Source organism: Humulus lupulus, chromosome 4, assembly GCF_963169125.1.
Source record: "Humulus lupulus chromosome 4, drHumLupu1.1, whole genome shotgun sequence".
In the NCBI taxonomy this organism is placed as follows: domain Eukaryota; kingdom Viridiplantae; phylum Streptophyta; class Magnoliopsida; order Rosales; family Cannabaceae; genus Humulus; species Humulus lupulus.
This window is the reverse complement of record NC_084796.1, coordinates 79,805,778-79,828,584: the sequence shown is the minus strand read 5'-3', so window position 1 is coordinate 79,828,584 and position 22,807 is coordinate 79,805,778. Positions and strand designations below refer to the sequence as shown.

Genomic DNA, 22,807 nt, shown 5'->3' with positions numbered 1-22,807 from the left:
ACCAGATCCTGGGGCCGAACCACTATAAAATATTGTGTTCTTATTATTTTTGTCATTCGATTCTTTTCAACGCATTCATTCACATCAAGAATATTCTGACTCCGTGTCAATTGACCAAAATCTGGGTCAACATTACTAAACCACAATAAATTAATTTGACAATTAATCGACCAACTTTAGGGTAGGTCAGGCTAATTTCAAATTAATTTTGAGACAATCTCAAATTCATAAGTGGAAACTTAAAATCAATTATTTTCTCTTTCGACTTATGAATAATCGTTAATTCCACCAAGAAGAACTAGTTTGCCAGAAAGCCTAATTTCGTCTTTGTGAGTGTAACCCATTATTTTTTATAAATGACTTAACTCAAGTGTGTGTCTTAGGGTTAGTCAAACTTGAAATACATCATTAATTTCTATTCATTCATTGATAAGAAGTTAACCTTGAAAATAACACAGTCAAAAACCTTCTTTAGGGAGACGCAAACAATTTATTAGGTTCATTAAATATTTTAAATCAATTTTAAATTGATCATAAAACTATTAGGTGAACCTAAATTACAATTAATGTCTTTTACATTATTAATAAATCACATTTATTAATTTTGTTTATGGGCCTAGGATAAAGCAAATACCCATTAGGTGTGACTTACCAAGTTTAACTATTAAACTTAATTAATTATATGTTTCCTTTAAATCACATTGAACATAAACAAATAATCAATTATGTTGATCTTATTTAAAACATATTTTTAATCAAATAAGATGTATGCTTTAAATATAAACTATATAGGATTCATGTATGGCATATTATATGCATGAACATGTTATCAATCATATTAATAAGCATAGAATAAGAATTTGATGAGGTCTCTAAGGATAATTACAACTGTTATACCCAAAAATTGGAGAATGCATCCTAGGAGGCTAAGGAGAATGCATTCTAGGAGAGCTAAGGGGAGTGGTCCTAGGAGACCTCAAGGAGGATGTGGTCCTAGGAGACCCCAAGGGAGTGATCCTAGGAGAACCCAAGGATGAGGTCCGAGGAGAACTCAAGAAAGTGGTCTTAGGAGACCCCAAGGAGGATGTGGTCCTAAGAGACCCCAAGGGTGTGTAGGAGGCAAGCCTCCCAAGGTTTCCTAAGTGTTGGCTCGAACGTGTCCAAGGTAAGTAGCTAAGGAGGAGGAGTCTCATGCAAGAGAATGGAGACTTAGATTTTGATAAGGAGAGCCTATACAATGTTCGATCGGACGTGTTTGGGAGATGCTAAAGGAGGTTGCCTCAATGTTGTCCAAGGTGAGGTGCCAAGGAGGTTGCCTCAATGTTGTCCAAGGTGAGGTGCCAAGGAGGTTGCCTCGGACCACCTTGGTCCGAGGAGAAGCCAAGGAGATTGGTTCAAGGAGGAACATGGCATGCTAGAGGAGAGTGCCATGTTAGAGGAGAGAAGTGCATGTCCTACCACCATGCACGTTCAACCCACGAAAATATGTCCTACCACCATGCACGTCCGACCAACACTTGCATGAGTGGTCAGTAGGAGGTGGATCAACTAGCTAGAGGAGCCTAAGTCAAGATTCCCAGAGACAGCTTCAACAACATACGCGGGAATCTCTCATTCTTCCCACAAATAGGGGGTTTGTTACATTTCGAATTTTGAATGTTTAAATGTAATAAATATAATAAAATATCCCTATCATAAGGGGATATCAGTTGAGGATCCCAGGCCTATAAATAGGGAGCTTATGGGATGAGAGAGGGCTCTTCTTCTGCTTCTTCTTTCTAGAGAGAGAAAATTGGGACTGTGTATTCTAGAGAGAGAAAGTTGGGTCTGAGTATTCTAGAGAGAGAATTCTTGTATTTTTGCAATCTGTACTGAAGAAACTCAGTTGGCTCAGTCCATCTGATCTTGAGTACAGATCTATAAATCATAACTCTAAGTGGATTAGGCTATTACCGACAATCGGGGCTGAACCACTATAAAATCTCTTGTGTTATTTACTTTTTTTTCATTAAACCGTCTGTGTCGTTTTTATTTCTCTTGAAGGCTTGTCGTATTTGACGTTCTCATGTCGTTGGCTAAAAACGCAGTCAACAACATATCAAAAGTAAATCTAATCTATTACATAAAAATAGGTCTTCATCTTCTTCTCCATGTTGCTTGAGCTTCCATAACTCCTTCAAGATCCAATGAGTCACACTTATTATTTAAAAATTATTAAAATCTAATTCTAATAAGTATTCCGAAAAGACAAAAAAAAAAAATTATTTCAGAAATACCACCTTGCAATTATTTTTCATAAGAATAATATTGGGCTAATATTAATTTCAAAAATTAATGTTGGGCTTATATTTTCTTCTGAAATGGCCATTTGGGCCATGTAATTTTCAAAAATATCACTTTAGGCCCAACCCCAAACCCAAGCCCATAATTAATGTATATGTTGCATTAAACAACATGAACTAACGTGAAGCATGATTTGCCAACAGCCATGGCAGCTTGTATACAGGCTCTGGGATGGTCGACTTTAAAGTCGAGCACCACTAGGTCCAATCCAGTCGCATCACACCGATCTTACCATGGCTAATGGGGTCTGCGGTATTCGGCCACAAGCATGGATGTGCACACAATAAATTCATCGCCGAAACGAGAATGAACCAAAACTATTTTGGTGTTGCACAGGTGGACGTCAAACGTCCTACAACCACTTGCAGAGAAGGAGCTGTGGTGGCAACGGATGAGCGATCTCACGGAAAAATGTGAAAGCGTCAGGAGAGGGTCAAACTAGTGGTGGCTTGCACCTTCGAACGGTGGCAGAGCCGAGGTTGTTTCAGTCCGAACAAACCATCACCACCATAAAGCAACGCCAAGGAGGAGAAGAGGAGAGGCGTTGCCGAGGGCTGGAGGCCGGAGGGGTGGTTGCTCACATCGCACAGAAGTCACGTAGGTGGCAGCACAATTGGCGGATGGTAGCTGGAGTGGTGGTGTTGGTGTTGAAGAGAACATGACCTAGTCTTATTCGGTATGTTTGTTACGTAACTAATTTTTTTTATTTATAATATGTATATGAAAATTCTAGCATCCTCCCGTGACTTCCTTCAGATGTGGATCCTGAAGGCCATGTGTCATATTAACATAGATGGAGCAATACTTTGGTAAATGGCTCAGGGCCGGTTGACTAAAAGTCTTTCATGTGGATGTAAAATGTGAAGGCACATGTGTCATTTTTTTTTATGTTGAGAAAAGTGTTTTGTTTAGGGCAGTTAATTCTATGAAGTTTGATATAGTTACAATAGTAGTTAGTTAATCATATGTCTAGGGATATGTAATTTAAATCTTGTGTTTGCACAACGCAAAATAAATAGAACATAATAAAAGTTGATATATATTATGATTGTTTTGGGTCAGTTAGTTAACTCTTAAAAAAATAATTTTTTTCATTTTTTAATTAAAAATATGAAAATAAAGTAAGGAAACGCGTTCCGTAGATGACTTTTGCTATATATTTTTTTAATTTAGAAATAAAAATAAAGTAAATTTTGAAAACGAAATTATATTGCTTTTAAAAAAAATTAAAATACTTTTTTCATTTCTCTATCTCTCGTCTTCCTCACGCAACACTACATCAATGTCGATTTCTTCTTCTCTCATCTGTGGTTTTCACTTTCAACTCCGATTTCTTTAGATAAGATTATCATCTCATTCTCAAATATCTCTATCATCTATTTCTCTTTCTCTCTCTTCCTCTCTTTCAATTTCAATATGATGTGTCAAAGATTTGTTTCTCTTTCCTCATTTTCAATATTTTAGATTTGAGAATAGCCTGACAAGCAAAATAGATTCTTAGAAGAAGATTTTTAGCTATTAAAGGTACGGTTTTATTTTTAAAATATTTGAGTATGTATGTGTATTTATGATTTTGAAGGCATTTTCGTATTTCTCTTAATTCTGCTAATTAGTATTTATTTTTTGTTGGTTATTGGTCTATTATTGGACTTTTGGATTATTGATGATCTCTTTTGTTAATCTTTCGATGAATCTATATGGGACTTTGACTTTTCTTTGATGGGTTAAGCTCAATCTTGGCACGAGGTATATTGCAATGGTGGATTTGTGTATGAGTTTTGTATTAATTTTTTGTTGGACAAGTTTTTTTGTCAGTCTTATTTTTTAATTTTAGGATGTTTGAATTACCATTAATTAGGTTTGAAAATATTCTATAGTGTAGAGTCATATGAATTGTGTATTTTAATCATTTTAAGTGTCTTTTTTATAAAATAAAAAAAATTGTAGATGGTATAATGTTTAGAATCAATTATATTTGTTATTGTATTTGACAATAAAGTTAATTAGATGTTTTTTTTTAACAAAAAAAGTAATAAATGAGGGAATGGTTAGCATTAATTAAGTTTGCCAATGTGTTTAAGTATAAGACAAATTTGATTTTTTTTAAGATAAAAGTAGACAATAAAATGTTTAACATTAATTATTTTTTACTAACGTGTTTGATAATAATATTAATTAGATTTAAAAAAAACAAAAACTTCTTTTTTTTAAAAGGTTCCTTAAGGGATTAGTATTATCAAATAGTCTCAGAAGTGATAACATCGTGAATACAAGTGGGAATATAATTTCAAACCCCTCTAATACTAGTAATAAAACCCCACCATTAGATTTAAAAAATCTTTGTATGTAGTAGAATGTTTAGCTTTAATTAAATTTTATAATAAATTATTGACAATAAAATTAATTAGATTTTTATTAATTTTTAAAAATGGTAGAATATTTAACATTAATAAAATTTAGATATGTATTTGACAATAACATTAATTGGATTTTGTTGACGCGATTCTTTGCCAACAGGAAATTAAGAAAAGAAGAGAAAGGGATTAGTGCTTATGTTGAACCGAAACAGATTTATGATCTTAGGAAATGAAATGGCGACTCAAAGTACGTTTTTTAAGTGGTTCAAAGGTTAAAATCCTTCTACTCCACTAGTCAGTATTATTGCTATATACTGGATATTTGATTACAGGGTATTTCTTACAATAAAGAATCAAACCCCTATTAACTCCCAAGGTCTCCATATTTATAGGAGAAGGCACCTGAGAGTTGGTAAGAAGGTCATCCCGTGACCTTCTTACCTATCGTATCAACTCAGTGACATTCATGATTAATTCCTAAACCTGACACATAAGTGTGGTCAAATCAATAGGTAAGGGGATAATGGGCCGCACGGCCCAACCCAGTCGTGGGCGTCTGAATACGCACTTTCACGCTGCGTGTCCGAGAAGTCAGGGATATATCAGACACGTGATGTCTGATATATGCACGTTTACCTTGCGTGGTTGACTTTATAAAGGGTCATAGCCTCCAACTCTAGCTCGTACCACGAGCTAGATACTTAACTCGACATTCGGCCTTCAGAGTCCGTACTCAGTCCTTAAGTAACCAGAGGCGAACCCTTAAGTTACCTCGAGCTAAGGAGGTATGATCTTATGATGGCAGCTCCAGTCTTGGGGGTGTCCACGAGATAATCATGATTAGGCCGTAGCTCAGCTCGCTAATCAGCCCGTGGGAAAATCAGAGCGTACATCTGGCCCCCAAGCCCCTGCTCGTGGTATACGACGTCGTATAAGACCACAGTAGGGGCTTTTAGGCTTCCCCATGAACTCTTCACCTTCCACACTTTACGCAGGTGCCTGATACGTGGAACATCGTGGTTGGTGACGGTACGTCTTCCGAGAACCGCATTTAATGGTCTAGCCTATGCCCAGCCAACGTTTCGTATTCCGAGTGGAGGGCCTTGGATCCCACATCAAGGCCATCCAACGACCCTTTTTACGTGACCCTTCGCGTATATAAAAGGGGTGGCCACCCTACGCATGGGCCACCCTTTCATTTGAAATTTCTCAGAAACTCTCTCCTTCTTCTCTCTTCATCTCAGAAGAAAAACCCTCTTCTTTCCGACTGTCATTCAGTGTTCAAGAAGCTCAGGCGTAAGGACTCCTTCAAAGCTTTGGAAACAAATACTCTGACGAAGCTCCCACCTAGGCGACACCTTCATCCACCTTCCAACCAAACACTCTGTAAGTCCTCCTGACTATGCATGTTTTGAAAATATTTTTCACTGTAGCCTAGGTAAATATTTACTGTAGCCACATGCAAGGGTTTACTGGTTTTTGTGGGTATGAAGGGTGAAAGCCTTTTAGGTTAGGGTATTTTTGCTGTAGGAAATCGTTTAGGAGTATGGTTTACAGGATGCATTTTCTGGGGAAAATTTCTGGGTAGGAGTTTTGGAATTTTGGGTGCAAAACCGAGTAGCTTAGGGGACACGCTTCACAGGCGGTTTTGCACTCTTTGCCTACTGAAACTTTCCCTCCAAGGAAAATTCTATCATGACCCTCCTGACACACGAATTCCGAGTAATCGGGGATTTGTTGGGAGCACAGGCGCGTGTTCATAGAACTGCGTGGCCTCACTCTCCACGGGCGGGGCTTACCTCAGCTCTTGCAAAGAACACTTTGATTCTTCCTCATGCTTAGGTCTCCTTTTCTAAAATCTTTTCTTTTATTCGCTAGGCGACCAGATGGCACCGAAGAGGAATGCTCCAAAGAAGACCGTCGGCAGCTCGGCCTCCCAGCAAGACAAAGGAAAGGCGGTGATGCCGGAATCCCCGATCCCCAACATTGGGCCGGCAGTGGAGCAGGAGCTCGAGGTGGCTCCTGACGCGTTCTTTGAGGCGGAGAGGATTGTCTCAAAGATTACCGACCAGACGAAGATCAACAAACTATTCCTCTCCCACAACATCGGGCTGGGGAGAGCGTCAGTGATTGCCCGACCTCCCGCGGAAGGGGAGCGGAGCTGCGCGCCGCTCGATGAGGAATTCGCGGCCTGGAGCGGCGAGCATTTCAAGGCAGGGGCCTTCCTCCCGTTGGATCAGTATTTCGCTGACTTCCTCAATTTCGTGAGGTTGGCCCCATTTCAGCTACCCCCCAACTCCTATCGGTTGTTGGTGGGGTTGAGATACTTATTTTTGAAGCACGAGTGGGAGGTCCCCACTCCTGCAGATATTTTGTACTTTTTCTGCCTCAAGGCCAGCCCGGATCAGCGGGGGCGAGGCGATAGGTTTTATTACTTAACCCGATTCCCCAACACGGCTGCGGTCATCGAGCTGCCCAACCACCCCAACAACTTCAAAGATCAATTTTTTATGTCGACGGGGTTCAGGAACTGCGAGCTCCACTACTTCAATCGTCCGCATAAGTGTTTTTCGACCTTAACTCGTAAGTATCATACAATTCCTCCTGTATCCCTTTCTGAATTAGATTAATCCTGCAGCTATCTTTGCGAGGACAAAGAAATATGTGACCCTTGGGGCTCAATACGAGACACTGGCGGGCTTGCCCCCCACTGAAAAGGACTACCGCGTGCTCGTGACAGACGAGACGATGGTAGCCTGCAAGCTGATTTTCCCAAATCAGACTCTAAACCTAAGGAGGCCCCGGGGGCTTCCCCCAGCCCGCGACACCAGGCCCAAAATCGTGGAGGAGGTTGCAGGAAATGAAGACGAGGAGGACGAGGTTCCGCTCGTGAGAAACAAGAAGCGGGCGTTGGAGGTCGCCCAGACATCGGGCGAGGGGCGGATTCTGTCTGGAGCAGCCGCAGGTCCTTCTGGCCAAGGTAACCCTTACCTGTTTAGGAGTTTAGATAGGGCCACAGCAGACCCCCGGCTAGCTAGGTTCAATCCTAGGCAACTCGTCCATCGTCACCGAAGTGATCCGGACCTGAACACAACCCTGCTCCACTGTGTCGACTGGCTTGTGTTGGACTACCAAGATAGCCGGCCTAGGGGTACCGTAGTAGTAGATAACACCCTAGCCTTTAGGTCGATCCTATTCGAGGAGTATGGGACCAAACTTCGGTCATGGCCATCACTCCGGAGGGGTGCCGTAGCTCCGCGGCTTAGGCAATATGTAGAAGAATCTAGCCCGAAACCGGAGTCAGATCTAGAACTTGCACCAGCTCGGGAGATAATCGACTTAGATTCTCCCACGGGAGCTCCGGAGCCAATGGTCGTAACCATAGGTTCTTCTAGCTCGGGGGGTAGGATCCCTTTTAGTATACATATACATTAATTTCTCCTTTTCCCCCTTTGTTTTTGTTTCTGTATGTTTGCTAACTCTTGTACTAACCATGTCTTTGTTTTGACAGAAGAGATGTCTCAGCCCGAAGAGAGCCTGCGAGGTGCATTCGCTGGGGGGAACCCCTCAGCTGGGGCCGCTGGGCCAAGAATGAAGAGGCTCCGGACGTCCAAGCACGCCGCCGAGACCCCCACCAAGTCTCCTGCAAAGGAGAAGGAGCAACCCCCAGCTGCCCAGGTCGTGGGAGCAGTTCCTCCTGCTGCAGGGGGAAGCAACATGCCCCCACCCCCTCCACGAGCTCCGGCCTCTGCCCGGGACGCAGGAACGGAGCTCGAGGCTTCGGCGATTGTACCCTTCGAGGTACGCATCCCAGTCAATCCCCAGGACCTGGAGAAGATCCCAGAGGCCTTCCGGGGAACGGTGTATGAGTCATCGAACTACGCCGTCAGCCACATATACAAGTTCAACGAGAAGGAGCTCTGGGCCATCGAGACAATGAGCCCGGTGGGCGTGCTGGAGTCTTCACTGGGCATGACCCTAACGGTAAGCTGACTTTACCCTTTTATGGCTTTTTGTTATCATGCTTTGCCCTGTGTTTCTTTTCTCCCTTCTCTTTTTTCTAAGGCAATTGCCTTTCTGCCTTCGCACAGTGCCGCAGCCCTTCATCGGAGCATCGCCAGAACAAAAACTCAGCTCGAGGATATGAGGAGCGAGCACCAAACTTCTCTGCAGGCGACTAAGGATGTCTTGGAGGCCTCGCAGGCTGAGTTGGAAAAAACCCGCCCAAAGGTTCAAGAGCTCGAGACCGCCCTCGCCACCACGCGGACAGACCTAGATGCCACGAAGGCTGAGGCCAAAGCCGCCCTGGAGGCCGAGCAGGCAACTTCGAAAAAGGCCTTGGAAGACCTGTTCTACCATTGCTGGGCCTACAATCCAGACGCTGACTTCTCCTTCCTGGCAGCGAACCTTTGGGAGCGCTTGCTGGTGAAGTTCCAAGCTCGCCTTGATAAAGAAGCGCCCTCCGAGGCCGGGGATGGCTCCGGCGCAGCTGAGTAGGGCCAGACGACGACCTCCAAGGGACCACCTGGCGGAGCTTAGGGCCTTCCTCTCTTGTGCCCTTTCTTTCAACATTTTTCACTCTTTTTTTTGTGTGTAACCTATGCATGAGGTGTTTCCACCTCGAGACAATTTAACATAATTTTATTTTTAATTGATTCTCTCTCTTGCCCCTACGCATTCTGGTTACAATTTTTGAAAAACTTAGTTCGCGTTAATCTTTATCCATATCTCGAGCTCTTTGGGGAGAACAATGATCAATAGATTTAAATCAACTTCTAAGTTTTATGACCCGGTTATATCCAGGAACTTAATTTGAAAACTTAGTTCGTGTCAACTTTTATCCATATCTCGAGCTCTTTAGGAAGAACAACGATCAATAGATTTAAATCAACTTCTAAGTTTTATGACCCGGTTAAATCCAGGATAGGACTTAGTTCGCGTTAATCCTTACCAATATCTCGCGTTTTTTAAGAAAAACAACGATCAATCGATATGAATCAACTTCTAAGTCATTAAGGTGACCTGGTTATATCCAGGTACCATATGCCCCCAAGTAACTGGGAAAGGGTCTTTCGTGGTTACTTTAGATTACACTTGAAAGCATGTACAGATATAAACAAAAAGCTGATTCTCATTGCTTAATACATAAAAAATGTCCTTCCAGGCCTTACAAGTGAATCATTGATAATATTTCTTTAAATGGATGGCATTCCAAGACCGCGGGACTACCACTCCATCAAGCCGAGCTAACTTATAAGTTCCCTCCTTAATGACCTCGATGACTTGATATGGTCCTTCCCAGTTCGGTCCCAAGACTCCATCTTTGGGGTCCTTATTGGCTAAGAAGACTCTCCTTAGGACCAGGTCGCCAACGCTAAAGGCGCGCTTTTTGACTTTGGAGTTAAAATAGCGAGTGATCTTTTGCTGATAATGGGCGAGCTGGAGTTGCGAATCTTCTCGCCTTTCATCAACTAGGTCAAGGGAATTGCACAGTATGCGAAAGCACCTTAATTTCCACGGGGAGGACTACCTCACTCCCAAAGGTTAGGGAAAAAGGAGTATGACCCGTAGGAGTCCGATGCGAGGTCCGGTATGCCCATAGGACCTGGGGGAGCTGTTCTGGCCAGACCCCCTTCGCTTCATCTAATCTCTTCTTGAGGCTCACCTTTAGAGTCTTGTTGACAGCTTCGACCTGGCCATTCGCCTGAGGATAGGCCACGGAGGAGAAACTTTTCACAATTCCGTACCTTTCACAAAACTTGGTGAACAAGTCGCTGTCGAACTGAGTGCCATTATCGAAAATGATCTTCTTGGGCAGGCCGAATCGACAGACAATGCTTTTAACCACGAAGTTAAGCACTTTTTTGGACGTTATCATCGCCAAAGGTTCTGCCTCAGCCCACTTCGTAAAGTAGTCGATGGCTACCACGGTGTAACGGACCCCACCTTTTCCAGTAGGGAGGGCGCCCACCAAGTCGATCCCCCAAACAGCGAACGGCCATGGGGATGAGATCATCTTCAGCTCAACTGGAGGAGCTCGGGCAACTGCGGCGAATCGCTGGCACTTGTCACATTTCTTCACGTATGAAATCGAGTCTTTGGACAGAGTTGGCCAGTAATATCCTTGCCTCAGGACCTTTAAGGCCAAGCTTTGCCCCCCAGTGTGGTCTCCGCAAAAACCCTCATGCACCTCCTGCAGGATGGCCTTTGCTTTGCCTGGAAGAACGCATCGCAAGAGAGGTAGGGAATGCACATGTCGGTATAAAACTCCATCTACAATCGCATACCTGGGAGCTTGATACAGGACTCGCCGTGCATCATTGCGTCCTTGAGGTAGTTTTCCCTCGACGAGGTATTCAAGGATGGGGGTCATCCAGGTCGGCCTGGCATCGATCATCTCGACCTCCGTCCTGACTTCTTTTATACTTGGTTTCTCCAAGAATTCTATTGGCACTAACCCCAAGGTCTCTGTCTCCCCAGAGGTGGCGAGCTTGGCAAGAGCATCTGCGTTAGCGTTCTGCTCCCGAGGTATCTGTTTGATCGAGCCTCGCCTAAACGCGGACAGCTCACCTTTTACCTTTGCCAGATAGGCAGCCATCTTGGGTCCCCGTGCTTGATATTCGCCCATAACCTGGTTTATCACGAGCTGGGAGTCACTGAAGCACTGGACGGAGCTCGCCTTCAACTCCTGAGCTATCCTCAGCCCGGCCAGCAAAGCTTCGTATTCGGCCTCGTTGTTGGAGGCCTTGAATCCGAATCTCAGTGCCGAGTGGAATCTATGTCCTTCAGGGGATATCAAAATGATTCCAACCCTAGAGCTGTTCTCGTTGGATGAACCATCCACAAATATCCTCCATGACGCCTGGGACGAGGTGACCTGGGGTGAGTCTTCTGCGGGATCCTCTTGGAATCCCGTGCATTCTGCCATAAAATCGGCTAGGGCCTGACTTTTTATAGCAGTTCGCGGAGTGTACAAAATCTCGAACTGACTGAGTTCGATTGCCCATTTTAACAAACGTCCCGATGCTTCAAGTTTTTGCAAAACCTGCCTTAAAGGCTGATCGGTCATGACGTGTATCGAGTGGGACTGGAAGTACGGTCTGAGCTTTCACAAGGCCATGATAAGGCAAAATGCCAATTTCTCCATCAACGGGTACCTGGATTTAGTCCCGAGAAGTCTCTTGCTGATGTAGTAGACTGGTCTCTGAACTCGGTCTTCTTCTCGTACTAATACGGCACTAGTTGTATCCTCCGTGACAGCTAGGTAGAGAAAAAGAGGCTCTCCTGCCTTCGGTTTGGATAACACTGGCGGCTCGGCCAGATGTGCCTTCAGGTCGAGGAATGCTCTTTCGCACTCTTCTGTCCATTCGAACTTCTTGTTTCCTCGGAGCAGGTTGTAGAATGGCAAGCATTTATCGGTGGATTTCGAAATAAACCGGTTGAGGGCGGCCACCCTTCCTGTCAGGCCTTGGACGTCCTTGCGCGACCTGGGTGAGGGAAGCTCGAGCAATGATTTGATCTTGTCGGGGTTTGCCTCGATTCCTCGGGTTATTCCGCAGAAACTTGGTCAGCTCCGCCTTCCTCTTGCTACAGAGATTTTTCCCGAGCTTGACCTTCCGAGAAGGGTTCTGTGGATCGATGTTCACTTCCTCGAGCTCCTCAATAGCTTGGAGCTCGGATCTGTAATCGCCTATTCGGGGGTCAATATCCTCACTTAAGATGACATTTTCCCCTTCGGCGCTTTGAGGTTTTTCAATCTCAGGATCAGCTAAGGGTTCCCGAGATTCCTCTTCACCACCTTGGATGGCCATTGCCAGCTGCCCGGGTTTACATTTTCCCTTCATGGAAATGCTGTAGCATTCCCTGGCAGCGAGCTGATCACCATGGACAGTGCATATTCCCGTGGAAGTAGGGAATTTCATCGCGAGGTGGCGAATGGAAGTGACGGCCTCAAAAGCTATAAGCGTAGGTCGTCCCAAAATTGCGTTGTATGCAGCGGAGCAGTCAATGACCACGAACTCGAGGAGTTTGGAGACTGTGCGAGATCCTTCTCCTAGGATGATCACCAGCTCGATCGTCCCTATTGCTGTTGATCCTTCTCCCAAAAAACCATACAACATCATGAAGGTCGCCTTCAGCTCGGCGACGGTCAAACCCATATTCTCTAACGTGGATCGGAATAGGAGGTTCACCGAGCTCCCGTTGTCAATCAGCACCCTCCTCACTCTCCGATTGGCGAGCTGAACTGCCACGCCCAAAGGGTCATTGTGAGGGAACTGGACATGGCCCGCATCTTCCTCTGTAAAAATGATCGGTTGCCTCTCCAATCGCTGCTGCTTTGGCAGGCGCTACTCCGGGATGAACTCTACTCCGTTATGAGCCTTTAGTTTGTTCACGTACCTCTTCTGGGCGCCCCTGCTCGAGCCGGCCATATGCGGACCTCCAGAGATGGTGGATATCTCTCCTCCTACCACAGGAGGGGGTACATCCTGATCTATCCGAGCCCCGGGCTGACTTGCCGGGACTTCTGGAGCAGGTCGACTCGCTGGAACCCTGTTCCGTGCGTATTGAGCCAAGGGGCCCGCTCGGATGAGGGTCTCGATCTCATCTTTTAGATGCCTACAATCATCAGTATTGTGGCCAACATCGATATGAAAACGGCAAAACTTGGAGGTGTCTCTCTTCCCCTTGTGGTGCTTTAATGGCTTCGGCCTCTTCCAGGGGACTCGAGCAGAGTTGGCTAGGAAGATATTCTCCCTAGACTAGGTGAGCTCTGTATAAGTCGCGAAGACAGGCTTAAACTTATCGACGGACTTATTCTTCTTTTGGCCATGCTGGCTGCCTTCACCATTTCCCTTTCTTTTGCCTCCACCAGGATGGTTGTTCTGTGTGACATTTTGGGCCGCTGCCATGACCTCTGTCCCCATTCCAGCGGGCTGATCAGGGACCTGGCCGGTTCCTGCAGCTGAGGCTTCGGCTTCTTCCAAGTTGATCCATTTCTGGGCCCTGTTAAGGAATTCGTTAACCGAGCTGACTCCCTTTCTTTGTATGTCTTTCTAGAGATCCCCTCTGACAAGGATTCCAGTTCTCATGGCCATGAGCTTGGAGCTATCATCTGCGTCTCTGGCTCAAGCAGCAACGTTCGCAAATCTGCTCAGGTAGGCCTTCAGAGTTTCACCAGGCTGCTGCCTCACGTTAGCCAGGGAGTCGGCCTGAACGCGGGCAGCCTGGGAGGCTCAGAATGCCCTTTTGAAATCTGCCAAGAAAGTCTTCCAGGAGCTGATCGACTGTCTTTTACCTTGCTTGAACCACTGCCTGGCTGGTCCAGTCAGCGTGGAAGGAAAGATTAAACACCTCAGCTCGGGGCCAATGTTGTGGGCCATCATTAGGGTGTTGAACATCCCCAGATGGTCCGATGGGTCTCCGTCCCCATTGAACTTTGACAGGTGCGGCTTACGGAAACTAGGTGGGTACGCCGTTGCTGCTATGCTGGGGGCGAAGAGCTCCATCTCGTCCCCAGAATCATATTCATCTTTCTCTTTCTCCGAGAGGAGTTTTCTCATTAGCTCCTCCATCTGAGCCAGGTGCTCGAGGGTTTGGTCCTGATGTCCTTGGTTATTCCGGGGCTGTTCAACAGCTCCGGATCCATTGTACATATTGGGTGGGTTATTACCCCTCCTATCTTGAGATAGGTTATTTGGGGCATTCCCTCCATTACGTACTTTGGACAGGGCCCCCCCTGAGCGAGCATGGCTGTCTCCTCCTACTTGCTCCCCTCTATGGGAGTTAAGGCGGTCCCGCAGGTCGTCTCCCCGAGTGGCTTGTGGGCTTTGTGCCGAACTTAGGCGCTGACGCAGGTCTCCGCCAGAAAGGTCACTCCGGTGACTGTCAGTCCAGTAGCTCCTGCTAGAGAGGCTTGGAGCTCGTTCTTGGTGCTGAGGACCTGGGCTTTCCCTTGGCGCCCTGCTACGCTGGGAAGGTCCAGCTGATGGAGGATCTCTCCTGCTACTTCCGTAGGCTGGAATATCTCGGACGAGCCAAGGAGGAGATGGATATCTGATTGGAGACGGAGGATGCCTGACTAGAGATGCGATCCTGGTTCTGCCTGGACGGATCAAGTTCGGTGGGGGCCTTTCGGCCCTGCCAACCTGTTGGTCCCGCGCTTGGCGATCTAGACGAGGCGCAGGACGGTTGTTGGGGACGGGCTGATGCTGCGAGCCCTCCCCGGATCTCCTTCGGGAATTTCCTCGAACTCCCCTGGGCGCTCTCGAGGATGGTTGGGAGCTAGGAGTCGACGTCCTGACCGAACGGATGTACTGCTGTTGTCCGGCTCTAGGCACTTCTTCGAAGTTTGCCTCTCGATGGTGTGATGAAGGGGTGGAGTTGGCTGTCGGAAGTCTGTCCGAACGGCTATGCTTGGACCGGTTACCCCGGCGAGACTTAGGAGCCTCGCCTTGCCTCTCTCCGACATTAGCGTCGGTTGTGAGAGGGGGTAGTCGGGCCGGCACATCCTTGATCTGTTGGCTAGCTATTGCTAGCTGGCTCCTCAGCTGAGCATTCTCCATCTCCACCGTAGTGTAATAACACGGGATTGGATTAGGTGGCCGGGGTGCCGAACTTCCGGTGTCATCTTGGCCCGCTGGCTGTTTTCCTGGCCGCTGCTGGGCTTCAGGAACTTGTTCACCAGGGGTGGCAGTATGATGAGCCTCCTGCCCATCATGCTGTTCTATCTCGTTACCATGCCTGGATCGAGTAGTCACCATAGTTGGATGTTTGCGACAGCACTAATCGAACCTGCTCTCAATGAAAGCACCAAACTGTTGACGCGGTTCTTCGCCAACAGGAAATTAAGAAAAGAAGAGAAAGGGATTAGTGCTTATGTTGAACCGAAACAGATATATGATCTTAGGAAATGAAATGGTGACTCAAAGTACATTTTTTAAGTGGTTCAAAGGTTAAAATCCTTCTACTCCACTAGTCAGTATTATTGCTATATACTGGATATTTGATTACAGGGTATTTCTTACAATAAAGAATCCAACCCCTATTAACTCCCAGGGTCTCCATATTTATAGGAGAAGGCACCTGAGAGTTGGTAAGAAGGTCATCCCGTGACCTTCTTACCTATCGTATCAACTCTATGACATTTATGATTAATTCCTAAACTTGACACATAAGTGTGGTCAAATCAATAGGTAAGGGGATGATGGGCCGCACGGCCCAACCCAGTCGTGGGATACGCACGTTCACGCTGCATGTTCGAGAAGTCAGGGATATATCAGACATGTGATGTCTGATATATGCATGTTTACCTTTCGTGGTTGACTTTATAAAGGGTCATAGCCTCCAACTCTAGCTTGTACCACGAGCTGGATACTTAACTCGACCTTCGGCCTTCAGAGCCCGGACTCAGTCCTTAAGTAACCAGAGGCGAACCCTTAGGTTACCTCGAGCTAAGGAGGTATGATCTTATGATGGCAGCTCCGGTCTTGGGGGTGTCCACGAGATAATCATGATTAGGCCGTAGCTCAGCTCGCTAATCAGCCCGTGGGAAAATCAGGGCGTACATATTTTTTTGAAAAAAAAAATTGATGGTAGGATGTTTAGCATTAATTATTTTTGTCAATGTATTTGACTATCAAATTAGTTAGTGGTTTAGTGTTTACCATTAACTATTTTTGTTAATGTATTTGAAAATTAAGATTAATTAGATGGATGAATGTTTAACATTAATTATTTATAGTTTTCTTGTGATTGATATATTTTTTTATACAAACATACTACTTGTTAATATGATAGTACTTGTTAGCTTTTCTGTTAACTTCGTAATAAAGTCATGGGTGATGACATATTTTCATAAGCATACACTACTACAAAATCCCTCTTTTGTGTCAGTCAAATGTGTCATTCAATGGCGTTTACTGACGGGGTGGACTTAGTTTGAGCATTTGTATCAGTTGGAAAATGAAACAAATAAAAGGGCATTTGTGTCATCAATAAGACTGACACTATTAAAAATAGCATTTGAGTCAGTTTGTAAGTGACGCAAGAAAGTTCATTAGTGTCAATTTTGCACTGTCACAAATGAACTTGTTTGCGTCAGTTTGCGTCAGTTACAAACTGACACAAATTCTATTTTTAATTTTTATTGTAATATTTAACCTATCAGCCAAAACCCTAACCTTAGCATATTTTTCTCTCCATTTCTCTACCAGCTGCCCCCATCTCCATTTCTCACACTCTCTTTCTCGATCTCTATCTTTCAATCCATTTCTCTCTTTCTCACCTCTCCCTCTCTCTCTCTCTCTCTCTCTCTCTCTCTCTCTCTCCCTCTCTCTCTCTCACACTAGGTTCATAGGGATGGGTGCGTGCAGGGGCTGGGTGCGCACAGGGGAGGGGGGGGGGGGGTTGGGTGCCTACGAGGGCTGGGTGCGCGCAGGGGTTGGGTAACAGAGCTAGAGTTTGTAAATTTGTGTTTGTATTTTGTATTCAATCAATTTTAAGTTTGATATTGTATTTTTTATATTATAAGTTTGGTTTTGAAATAAATAAATTTAGTTTTGTTTGCTGGTGGTTTTTTAAAATATATATTTTTTATTTTTTTAATATAGCATTTGTGTTAGTGCCCAACTGATGCAAACCTGGCATTTGTGGCAGTTCTCCACTGACGCAAATGTCAAGTTTGTTTGCATTATGGGATTCTGCGTCACTTTTAAAACTGACGCAAGTGACCATTTTTTTAGTAGTGATAATTAGAAATTTGAGTGTTGATTAGGTCTAAAATACCCTTTAATTAGTCAAGGATGCTATAATCTACTGCTTCTGGTGAGATCGGTGACGATTGACACTAATTGAAACATAATCTACTGCTTCATCGTCTCCCATCCCTTTAATTATTCAACATGGTGCAATTGTTTATCCTAGAACATCGTGGGTGGCAGTTTGACCATCGACTAGATGCATAATACTCCACAATTAGCTAAGGTTTCCATTAAATACTAAATCGAGGTGTCATTGGCGTCAATCAATGCCGATCATAGCCTTTTGACCACAAAAGTCAACAAGAAAACTATTTATAAATTTGGTTGTTGATCTTAGAACACCACAAGTGGAAATTCGACATTTAATTAGGTTCAAAATACTCTATAATTAGCCAAGGTTGTCATAAGCTACTATCTCAGGGTGGCATTGATCATAGCTTTTGACTTAAATAATATAACTTTTAGTTTAGATTAAATTAAATTGTTTCTGAATGCATCACTTCAATTCTCAAATTAAAAACTTAAAATTTTAAATTAACACTTAAATAATGAAAATTTGACTTTTTGTAATTTTTTTAATTCATTTAAAACTTTTCCAATTATATTTTGCAGCGACGTAGAACCTATAATAGGGACAATTGTCCTGATGTGTAGGTCAATTTTTGTTTTATCTTTTTACTTATAATTTTCTTTTATTAAAATTTTTATGTATTGCATTCATTTATAATGTTTGAGATATGAGTTTGATTTAGAACAACAAAAAATCTGTTTGGTTAGATTTTTCTTATTTGTAAAATTGAATATTTATAAATTTAAAACTATATAAACTAGTTTTTTTTTTCTTACCATTATATATGTATATAATTTAATAAATTTTAAAATCAATCAGTAAACGCAAATAAAATTAATAGAGAAAACAAATTACTTACCCTCCACCTGCCAAAAAAGGGCAAATGAGTTAAACTTTTTTAGGATATGATTGGTTCGCGAGTATAAAATTGTATTTTTAAAACATATGATTATAAATTAAAAATCTTAATTTAATATGCTAAAATATGTTTATGAAAAATATGAATGATTGCATTGTGTGTTAATTGTTTTACAAAACATGTGATTGGTTGATCAAAATTTCAAAATAATTTTTATTTATTAGAAGTTTTGTTAGTCAGTTTTCATTAAGATTAATTTTCTAATTTAACTACAAATTTTAGTTAATTAAAATGTGGGATAATAAATTAAATTACATTCATCATTTTCAATAAAAATCTGATAAATAGTTGTATTAATAATAAGAAGTTCACAATTATCACTTCATATTAGTATAGATAAACTACATTTTTTCAGTATTATCAATCTCTATTATTTTTATTATTTGAGGTCAAGTCACTGTCTATGCGCATATTCTGTGAAATAAACAATTAATGTCCCTAGTATATTTGAGATTATTTATTGCTCACAACTAAGTCATTCATCCATGACCAGTCCTATTTCAAAAAAAATATTTAAAAAATCATTGCATATATTTCTATTACATGCTTTCCTTATATGCATAATCTGTTGTAACTAATACATGTATCAAATTCATCAAATATCATTGACAAACTATAGCTAATCATTGCATCATTATAAATAGATCTCTGAAATGATTATATTTACAAGAATAAATTTTGGATGATGTTCTTCACAGTCCAAGGGTACATCCACTTTAATGGAAAGTGTAAAAGACCAAATCTTTATTAATTCATACAGAGATTTTAATTACACAATACTTTTCATTATTTTGTTCGATAGTACCAAAAGCTAATTAAGTACCAAGAATCTAGAAATGGAACTGGAACCGTCTCAACTTTTTTATATGTCCAGTTAGGAATACATATAATTTGGAGAAGAGTAGTTGCATCCAAATACAGAGCTAGTACAAAATGCAAATAAATCCATGAACAATTATTGTAAGCTCTGTACACTCTTCTGATAACAAGTCTTCATAGTTAGAAAACGATTTCTTCATATCCTCCACAAATTCACAAGTTCCAAATTCATTCTCCAAGTCTTGTTGCATGAACTTTATTTGAGATATTTTTGGTAAATAATCAACATCAGATGTAAGGATTTATTTAGGATAACTCCAATTACACATTTCATCTAACAATATTCATACAAAAGTTAAAAATTTAATTTTCCCTAAAATATATATCTTCCATTGAGCATGTATACATATTCAATAACGAAACTAACATTATATATGCACGTATTAAGACCATATCTTCTACCTATATGATTATGCTCTTAAAAAAATAACATGTAAATAAATACAACTCCGATCACTAGCACAAAGGGTATGTAGTGGAGTGAAGTGAAGAGAAAGACCCAGAAGACCAAAATTTGATTATGATGAAACTCTCATAAATTTCTCTAACTTCGGTCACCGGATCAAAAGATTTCTATGTATTCATTTAATACAACTTGGACTGGCTCCTTCAAAATCAACACCATGAACATGCAAACTTTATGATTGATAAAAATACCAGATAATTATATGATTAGAGTCCTTGAATGAAAATAACCTACATGTCATGTTATCCACTTCATATATTTACTCAATTTGTCAATCAAATTCTTTTAACAAACCAAAGTCATAAAAGTTCAATCTTTAAAGGGCATCGGTACTTTTCCAAAAAAAGTTCAAAAATTTCACTCTCATCTAGAAAGTACGATAATTTGACAATGAATTATATCGAAATTAAACAAATTAAAGAAGATAAAATGAAAGAGGTTCTGAATTTACTCTCTTAGAAGTGGGAATTGAAGTAAGAACGATACGAAGTGAAGAGACACCCATAGATTTCGATATTTTATATAAATATATATCAATGGCCAGACCATTGTCTTAAACATGGATACGGATAGGCGAGAACACATCACAATCAATGATCAGGCTAGTGATAGAACTCAATGCTATTAGTTTGGTAAACTTACCTAATACATAAACTCTGTTCATGATTAAAAGTGTGACAGAGTTCCGTCGACAGGGGAGGAGAACCGATCCCACAAAGGTTCGACAAGAAGAGAGAAGAATCGATTCAGGTGACAGAGTGGGGAGATCGACGATCAATTGCACATACAAAGGAAGAAGGAAAGCACAGGCAGAAAAATGAAAAGTAAACCATTGACGTAAAATTGTATTAAAAGCTTCATATGAGTGAAAAAATCTGAAATAAAAAAGCTAACTGGTTGCAAGCTTCTAGGGTGAGTTGGGTATTTTACCAGTTTTTAAGCACTAAATGATCTCCAATCATCCATTATCCATTACGATTAAAATAGAATCCAACAGCTCACATCAAATAAGTGACTTAATCCATCGATTTGAAGTGGGGGATATATAGTCGTATTTACATATTATATCTTATATAATATAATATAATATTAGTTAAAAAAAACTGTTTACTGTAACGTAAAAAAAAAAAAAAAAAAAACATCTCATATATATTTTTATTTATATTTATTTACGTAAACATATATATATATTATGGACAATTCTTCTACAGGGGCTTCACTTTAAGCCGCTCTCAGTATTTCTTGACCCGTGAACAGTTTTCGACGCGATTTTTTTTATGACCGTGTATATTGTAGCTATTTAGAGCATCCTGCAAATTTTCAGAAAATTCCGAATAATTTACATTACCGAAAACTAGGTTTAAACATGTTGTTTTCCACGTGCATAAAAAAAATTAGTCCCGAGTGCAACAACATGTTTGAACCTAGTTTTCAGTACTGTAAACTATTCAAAATTTTCTGCAAATTTGCAAGATGTTCTAAATAGCTACAATATACACGGTCATAAAAAAATTGCGCCGAAAACTGTTCAAGGGTTGAGAACACTGAGAGCCCTACCGGTAGGGCTTCAAATGAAACTCCTGTAGGAGAATGCCCCATTATATTATATCATATATATATATATATATATATATATAATATAAGGGAATTCTCCTATAGGGGCTTTACTTTAAGTCCTACTGGTAGGGCTCTCAGTGTTTACAACCCATGAACAGTTTTCGGCGCGATTTTATTTTTATAACCGTGTTTATTATAGCTATTTAGAGCATCCTACAAATTTTTAGAAAATTCTAAATAGTTTACAGTAACGAAAACTAGGTTCAAACATATTGTTGCACGCGTGACTACTTTTTTTTATGCGCGTAGAAAATAACATGTTTGAACCTAGTTTTCAGTACTGTAAACTAATAAGAATTTTCTGAAAAATTTGCAAGATGATCTAAATAGCTACAATATACACGGTCATGAAAAAAAGTCGCACCGAAAACTATTCACAGATTGAGAACACACTGAAAGCCCTACTAGTAGAGCTTAAAGTGAAGCCCCTATAAAAGAATTGTCTTATAAATATATATATATATATATATATATATATAGGCACAATCGATTACAAAAAAATTAACAACTCACGCAAGATGAATAAAGTATAACAAAAACTAATTTCACTCTCGCAGGAGCAAAGAAAACTTTACTCACGCAGAAGTGAAAAAATACACCATTAAAAAGAATTCTTAGAGACCATATAATTAATGATCAAATTCCAATTCATTTATGAATATATATATAGGTGTATTTTAATGGTTACTATAATATATATATATATCATCATATATAAAAAAATGCAAAGAATCTCATACATCGATTAATATATATAAATACATAGACTACTCTAGTAGCAATTGTTGGAGACAGATTTTCCGAGTGGGCAACAAAATGCAATTTATGGCCCAGTAGAATTCAAAAAAATTGTATATTAAACAATTTTATATAAATGATCCTATGATTTATATATATTAATCCAATAGAAGAAGATTTACCTCTTGAAGTCTATGAAGTGTCATTGTTAACTTCTTATATAATAAACGATCATCCTATCCAAGCATGTAAGACTCACACCAAAGTCTTTCAGATCGTAGTCTCACCACAACAGGTGGTGTGTGGGCACTTTGAGATTCAATTGGACAATCTAGGACTCCACTGATATTCTCAACACTTGAGAACAATGGAGTTTGGGTAAAGAGAAGAGTTAACACAATTTCTCTTTATTTTTCTCTCCGAGAAAACTCTCTTTTTGTAAGACTGAATATCACAATCTGTATCTTGTTGTGAGAAATATAATAATATATATTTATATTAGCCATCTAGGGTTTTATTTATTAAAACAATTTTAAATAATCCAATGAAAAATAGATATTATCTATTATTATATTCAAAATATATTAATTGAATTTAAATTGATTGAAAATCAATCTAACAATTAAGATAAGATGTCTCACTCACTTCAAATTAGTT

At 41.3% G+C, this 22,807-nt stretch overlaps 1 long non-coding RNA gene across 1 annotated transcript; it reads right to left on the bottom strand.

The window, feature by feature from the left end:
* Positions 1 to 19,104: 19,104 nt before the first annotated feature.
* Positions 19,105 to 20,893, bottom strand: LOC133829043 (uncharacterized). Its single transcript, XR_009891478.1, has 2 exons — positions 20,438 to 20,893; positions 19,105 to 19,523 (listed from the first exon to the last, which is right to left on the bottom strand). It is a non-coding gene; the product is annotated as an uncharacterized LOC133829043 (long non-coding RNA).
* Positions 20,894 to 22,807: the final 1,914 nt, after the last annotated feature.